The sequence below is a fragment of the Lottia gigantea genome (genome assembly GCF_000327385.1).
Source record: "Lottia gigantea unplaced genomic scaffold LOTGIsca_117, whole genome shotgun sequence".
Taxonomy (NCBI): Eukaryota; Metazoa; Mollusca; class Gastropoda; family Lottiidae; genus Lottia; species Lottia gigantea.
The window spans coordinates 695,537-704,095 of NW_008707167.1; positions in this window are offsets into that span (position 1 = coordinate 695,537).

Here is an 8,559-nt window from a genome sequence, read left to right on the forward strand (position 1 = left end):
AAAAATTGCAAAATTCGGACAAAAAAAGTGTGCGACAAATTTTCGAATTTCGAAGTTGTTTAAGTGCTATTATATCAGAAATTACACGTAGATTCCAGAAATGAAAACCCGAAGAAAATCGACCGGAAAATGCGACTTTTAGGTCCGATTTTCTACTTTTTGCACATATTGGACTGTGGCATTTCCGGTTTTGCAAAAATGTTCCAATTTATATTTATGCAACACGTTGCCACTACAGAAGGTCTAGGAAAGTTGAATGGTTGCTGCAACTATTGCAGTCTAAGCACAGGAAGGTGTGTAAATTTCGAAAAAAAAAAAAAAAAAAGAATAGACATTTCGATAACAAACTGGGACTTTGCTGAAAGCAAAGTCCCACAAAAAGAATTGACATTTCGATAACAAATTAGTTTATTAGATAAGTGTCACAAATCAGCTATACATAAAACATATAAAACAAAATAATAAGATTTCCGGCCACTATTGGCCTATGAGACACCGAACAGTTAAAACGTCAAATAAGCAAATTAGTAAATCACATTTATAACACTAATAGTTCCAACAATTAATTCAATTGTTAACATAAAATCAAGTATTCATATACAACGCACCCACACACTCACAAGGTAGCACTATACATAATCATTTATAACATTTTAAAACTTAAACAACTACACAATGGCAGTCTTTTCCTGGTTTTGTATTATCTAAAAATTACCCAAGTGATTTTGTATAAAATGGTTCGTCATGAATTGGAGCAAACGGTAAAATTCGTTGTAAATATTTCTTTCACATATTTGTAATCTATTTGTTGTTTTGTGAGATTTTGCCAATTAACAATAGATTTAGGAGTTATATATTCACGTTTGATCAAATGGTCATATACATCATTAGGTTTAATTATATCTAATGTTTTACTATATATTTTCTTTATCAAGTCATCAATATCATCTAGTATATTTTGAAAAACGATAGGCTGTAATATATTATCATTTTCTTTAGTTGATTTTAAAACTATACTTTTGAGGTTCTGTATAATAAGACTTTCGGACAAGGTAAAATTTGTAGATACTGTATGCACATCTTCAACATGATTGATACCTTTAATGAATAATTTCAAATTATAAGTATTGAATAAGATGTATTTATTATTCCATATTATTTGATTCTGTAAGTTTCTGTATTGATCAATATTTCTCCAGTCCTCAAGCAATTTTTTTATAGAAAGGTATGTTAATTTTTATGTTTTTGTCATAATTTCAGGCAAAAAGAAGTTGACCTCCATAATTTTTTAGAATGAAGTTGTAGAACAAATCGTTGACTTATCAATTCGAATTTTTATTTTACTACCGAATGTTAACATTTTTTTTTTCCACTATGACTTTAAAATGCAACGGTTGACCGATGTATCAGGTTGGGTGCGCACTGCTTTGGTACCGTGGCACGGCTCTAGTCTAAATGTGTTATGTGCATCTGGTAGCAACAATTTGCACCATTCCAATTTTCAATCAGACGTCTGGTTCCTGCATTTCCTCAAAAATAGTTTTTGATGACGTCACTAATAACGAAACTTTCTTGATCACATATGGCCCTTCGCGATAAGTGACATCATCTAACACTTAGTTTTAATTGAATTGCAGGAACCAGACATCGGATTGGAAATTCGATTTGTGGCAATTGATGCTATCAGTGTCCCTGATACACATACATTTAGAAAACTTCTTTCCAATCTCTTCTTAAAGCTTTATCACTTCTATAAAATTTTGGTAGTCCACAAAGAGACGAATAGCTAACCAAATTGATCGACCTGACTGATAAATCACTTTAATGTTAAAGCATGTAGAATTGAAAAAGTCCGGTCAACAGGCAGGCTACCGCTCTAAAAGGTACATAAGTTCATGCTTTTTAGCAGTCCAATCTGAAGAAAAGGACAGAGTGAAAAGACAGTTGCTCTACTACATTCTAAAAATGTGCTATGCAATTTCAGCTGAGTAAATGAAGATGAATGGTGCTTTTTGTTAGTATGTATTGTGTCATGTAGGTTTTTTCATATTGAATAAATATCATGATTTTATTCAAAGGGCCATTTTGTGGCCGAGGGGCCATTTTGGTTAGGTGCCAAATTATCCAATAAGACTAGTTTTTAGTACATGTAACGTGAATACTTACAAGTGATGAAAATGTTCCAACCTGACCTCTTTTTCTACCTTTGCGAACAAGAGCACGCCCTCTCAAAGCATCGTAATGGTTAGCTGTCATTACATCATAGACTAAGTGTCTTGGTACAGCTTATTTGTGATTCTCTCTTATCTTTTTGTGCATTAGCCTAACAATTTGCCCGGTCCGTTCATTTCTTCTTCAACACAATTAATAACGTTATCTACAGATATCTTGTAATCAATATACCTAATGTCAAAGTATGATAAACGTCTACTCAATGCAGGTAAGCTCTATGCATATTCGTTATGATCTCGTTTGACGTAATCCAGAATTTCTGTCCGTTTTAAGTTTCTTAAAACATAATCATGGAGATTTGATCTCAAAACCAGATCGTCTTTCCAAGATAAAAACGAATTCATTATCTTCGGTATGATAAAAAAAAACTAACAGCCAAATACCGGTAGCGGTACCAGAAATATACATACAGATTGTTGTGATTCGATTGTTCACATTTCCATGTGAATTTATAAGTTAAATTCGTTTTTGACTGAATATCAAAATGGTTATGTTTTTTACACGACAATTTTATGTGGATACGTGGTAAGTTATCTTTCGTTTTGTGTTTTATTTGTTCATGCCTAATATTGTACGCAGCCTTCACTACACGTGTTTCGTCTGCTCTTTTTTATACATCAGTACACGCTAGGCCTCGCCTCTGTGCCAACCCAGTTCTTCGAACGCCCTGCTTTGTTTTCGTAACGATTATTTTTTTTTTTTTTTGTCAGCTAAGGAGCTTATTTCTCGGAACCAGAAGTAGGTACGACAAAACGGACTTCATGACGTTTTCTAACTCGTGGCTATTCACGTATTAAATGTAAAACAAAATGTTCTGCGCAACCGGAAGTGAGATAGCAAAAAACCGGAAATGGACTGTATTTATCGTTCGATTTTGCTCGGGTTTCCTTTATTATAATTCTTAGTACAAAGGACATATGATTGCAGTTGAAAATATTCGATTTTCCAAAATTCGTTCAATACTTTTTTTTGTCGAAATTAATCGAAAAATGCTATTTCAGTTGCTTTTTGACGGATCGATTTGAAATTTTTATGGCGTAGACCGTCGGTATGGGCAAATAATTCTGCATAGTCAAAAAATGTTTATCACTTCCGGTTTCGATATAAATACTTCCGGTGGCATCACTTCCGGTGAAATTGAGTTATGTAACTAATGACATATGCATAAGCTTAGTGTCACTAATACAAAGTGTTATAACTAAAAAAAAATCGTACCGGAAGTAACATATAGGTCGCCATATTGGTTTGCCTCAATATGCAAAACTTGCTATTTTGGAGCTATTTATTATCCGATTTGAACAATCTGGTGTCAAATGATACAATTAACGTTTATCTAAAACTTGTTGAGGACAGAATTTTGATTTTCGGTTTTGCCTTTTTTGTACGACCGGATATTTTTTTTCAAATTTTGAAGGCGTATATCTCATGACCTTGACCTTTGGTGACCTTCATATTTACTATGCTGATAATTTGTGACCTTGTCTATCTGATGACCCTTTGACCTTTGGGGTCAGACAACTATTTTCGATTTTATAGGAGTTTAAAAATGGTGTATTTTGAACCTTTGCAGTGCTGTCTCTCGTAGCCTAATAGAGATATAGCAATAATTCTTTCGAATTCATAATGCTGAGATTCTGAGCTTTCCAGTGATATACAACATGTCTATGTAACATGCATATTTAAAAATTATATTCGTTTAACATTGTGGTACCAAATTTAAGTTGGTTAATGAGATGTCAGTATAGATAAAATTCCTGAGTTTGACATGTCCGTTAAAATACCATTCTCCCCAATTTCTATCAGAAAGTTCGTCAACTCCAGGCACTTTTAGATATTGGCATTTAGAGATGCAGAAAAGTATTTACATCAATGTAATTGCAATAGACCGACTTCGTATGAACCTGAATGTCGTAACACGCCCTGCATCAGTACTGTTATTAGTACAGTTCTAATTTTATTTTTATTTTTCAACTAAAGAGTTATCCTTCCTTGTCACTTGACAATCGGTTGGTATGGAATGCCGTCAAATCTTTGATAACCATACGCCACGTAATTTCAAATTGATCTTCACTTTTTTTTTTGAATGAATTTATAAATTTCCAGTTTCATTTTCATTTAAGTTCTTTATTAAAACAGATCTTAATTTTTTATTTTTTTATTTAATTTTTTTTATATAAACACATATAGATCTAGGCTAATTTTTTTTTTTTTTTGATTTAAAAAATATTTAATCAAACTTAATTATTATTTTTTTTCTTTTGAATTTAATAATTATGTTTTTTTTTGTTTTTTTTCTAACATTATTACAATTTATACCGATTGATTTTCGATGATAACCATGGGCCACCATACACATGTAGGTTATTGTTGGGATAACACTTATTATGTATACAAAATTTCCGCTTTTGTTTACCATAACATAACCATTCCTCGACACTTGAAAAAAGATAATATTTCGAAAACCGGTTCGTGTCAAGTTGTTGTTTTACTTGTTGTAATCATTGTTAGCGTTATTTATCACCTAAATATATATTTTTGCATTTTCATCATAACTTTCATCTTACTTTATTTATCCCCAAACCTAGTTTGATTTACTTGCATAATTTGATCCCAAAATTTTCACGCTAGCATATACAGTTTCCTCCTGTTACATCTGCTGTACATTCCCTTTCTAACCTCAAGTTATTTTCATTATGCTCCCCAACTACAACAACCACTGGCAAGAAGCCAGACATAGAAACACTAATCGTCAACCAAACCAATATCACGTACCCTACAACGGCCCCGTCTTCCATCGACCTCTACCACCTACCAATCGCCGACCACCAACCAACCCATCCAGCTATATCCCACCAAATCGCCGACCTACCTACAACACCTACCAATCAAGAGGTAACCATCGACCTGACCAACAACAGAAACGACTACCAGCCCACCAGTCCCCACTCATAAGGAGGAAGAACCCTTTGTGAAGGTGTTCTTCCAAGGTTTGCAGTGCCTCCATCATTTGGCAATCCTTACCCTTCAACAGCAAGGCCAATCACCGTTTACCTTCAAACGCAAAGTCTCTGAGTTGGATAGTTTTATCCGTCCAGCAATGAAAACATCAGCTGTTGACGCGAATATTAGATCCCTCAATCGGACATGGCTCTCTAAGGTAACGCAGGTCCTGATCGACCATTACCAAACCACACTTCAAGAGAAGCTGACCACCATTCGTACCAAGTCTTTATCATCACCTGCCGTCGACCGCATCGTTTCTCATGCTTTGTCCTGGGCCCGTCGCTCCTATGGGAAACGTCTCACTCAAGCTGTAATCACCAAGTTTTACCAAACAATCAACGAAACAAAAACCAGAGTAACCATATCTCTACCAACTGAAATGGCCACGACGCTGCCGAACCAAACCCCTAAACGAGCCCGAAGTTCACCTACTCCTAGTCCAGCAGACATAGGTAAACGCTCTCGTAGAGAGGGCACTCCCCTTCTCTTTTCAGTTTCAGACTCGTCTTCCCCTTCCACACCATCTGAATCTTCACCACGTGATCCAGGATCCGCCAACCTTTCTTCCTTCTGTGCGTTTTTGGACCAGCAAACCACCCCTCAGTCTCCATCCAAGTCGAGACGTGTATCCAGACCTTCCCCCCTCGAACCAGATCCCAGTCCGTTCCCAATGCTACAATTCTAACAACTACCAAACCAGTACCAATCACACCGTCGACGACCATTATATCCGCTACCAAACCGTATTATCACCAAACCAAGGACAAATCATTATGGAAACTACCTCTAAAGAAATCTACCTTAATAATTGGATCATCTAACCTGAATCGAATTACCAAAACCAGTTCAGACACCGAAATACATTCTTACCCCGGTGCCCAAATCCATCACATACAGTCAATCCTGGAATCATACGACCATGATCCCAAACCTACTACCATTATTCTTCATGTAGGCCTCAACAACCGTGATCAGCTACCAAAGACCTCCTTTAACCAAGCCCAGAAATTAATCGCCACAGCCAACAAAACCTTCCCAAACTCCAAGATCCTCTTCACATGTATACCCATTTCAAATAAAATCTCGAAGAAAGCACAACAGAACCTCAGCACTTTCAACAACATGATGATGGAGTCCAGTATCAACAGCGCAACAATCTTACCATCCTACGAAGAAGAATTCGAACCAGTTGATAATCTTCATTGGTCTTCAGAAACAGCAAACAGCATTTATTTGTTTTGGATACACCAGCTTCAAGCATCGAGTAAGTCTTTAAACTAATTACTGGGGATAAAAATACTGAGAGGCCACCGCTAGGCCAAACTGTAGTTAACTTGAGCCGCAAAATTCTCACACCCCTTCAGCATTCAATCTTAGACCGTGGACTTAAATTTATTCCCACACCAAAGATAGCTAACTTGAATTATCTCCGACCATCCATTGAACGATTTCAACGAAATCTTAGCTGCACATATTTTTTTCGAAACCACCCCCACGTGGTGCTAGAACAATGTTTATTCCTAAATCCACGTGGACACCCCCTCAGGCCGCCATCCATCCCGAAATATTGAAAGCATTTGCGAGTATGAATAGCCAAACAGTGAACCTTTCCATAACACACGAAAAGCCTAATCTCACACGAGTGGAACGTGAAGCGTTAAACTTACTTAAGAAAGACGATAGCATTGTTATTAAAAAGAGTGACAAAGGTTCATGTTGTGTCATTCTGAATAGGGAGGATTACGTTTCAGAAGCAGAGAATCAACTGAATAATCTTAAACATTATGCCATTTTACCGAAACCAATTTTCAAAGAAACTGCTAACATGATTAATAATATTCTTGCCGATTTAGTCAAAACTAGTTATCTCAAACAGAAACAATATGACTATCTGTCTTACAAACCTGATTGTCGCGAGAGACATTTGTACACTTTGCCTAAAATCCATAAGAATCCAACCAAGGAGTGGTTTATCTCGAATAAAATCCCTAAAGGCCGCCCGATTATATCTGACTGTGGTAGTGAGTCATATGCAGTGTCAGAATACATTGATCATTTCTTACTACCTCTAGCATGTCAATATAGCGCCTACCTTAAAGACACAGCCGATTTTGTCAATAAAATAAAAAATCTTCGAGTTCCCTCTAATGCTATTTTAATTTCTATCGACGTTTCTTCTATGTATACCAATATCGATAACACTACTGGTTTAACGGCAGTTCGTAAAGCTTTTAATAGAAACCCAGATCCAAACAGACCCGACGATGCAATTCTACAGCTTTTAGAGATTTGTCTTAGTCGAAACGATTTCACATTTAATGGTAAAACATATTTACAAACTTCAGGGACAGCAATGGGCAAACGATTCGCCCCTTCGTACGCAAACCTTTTTATGGCAGAGTGGGAACGTGAGGTGTTGCCCCTCTGTCCATTTGACCCACTTTTTTACGGACGCTTTTTGGATGACATTTTTATGGTTTGGACTTATTCTATCGAACAGTTTTGGGAATTGTTTGAAATTCTCAACAACCACCATCCTTCTATCAAACTAACCGCAAACGTGAGTGACAAAAGCATAGACTTTCTCCTTTAAGGGAGATTCCATAGCAGAAACAAATAAACTGGATATTAAAGTGTATTTCAAAGAAACTGATACTCATCAACTCTTGCACAAGAGCTCCTTTCACCCAAAACATACCTTTTCTGGTATAATTAAGTCACAAGTTTTACGATTTCATCGAATTTGTACAAGATCTTCTGATTTCAACCAAGCCTGTACGATTGTTTTCTCAAAATTGAAAGAGCGTGGGTACTCTAAACGATTTTTACGAAACATAAAAAATTCCACCTTAGCACAGATAGCAGCTAAAAACAGACTTTATGCCGAAGTACCTCCAGGTTTAAGAAGTGCTCCATGTTTGTCCAGTAGATGCAAAACATGTCCCTTTATATCAGAAACTCATTATTTTGTAAGCAACTCCACGAATAAAAGGTACCCGATCCAGGAACATCTAACATGTGAACATTCGAATGTAATATATTTAATTTCATGCGAGAAATGCCCCAAACAATATGTAGGAGAAACTAAGAATAATTTACGAACTCGCTTTAATGCTCATAGGTCAGACATCAAATTAAAGAAAGACAAGCCTGTTTCTAATCATTTCAACCTCGACGACCATTCAATAGACGATCTCGCCCTAATCCCAATTGAGCGTATAGAAATTGACTTGCACGAAGATGAAACTACCAAATTCCGTCAATCTAGGGAAGCCCATTGGATTGAGACATTGAATACAGCAAGACCTACAGGACTAATTATTC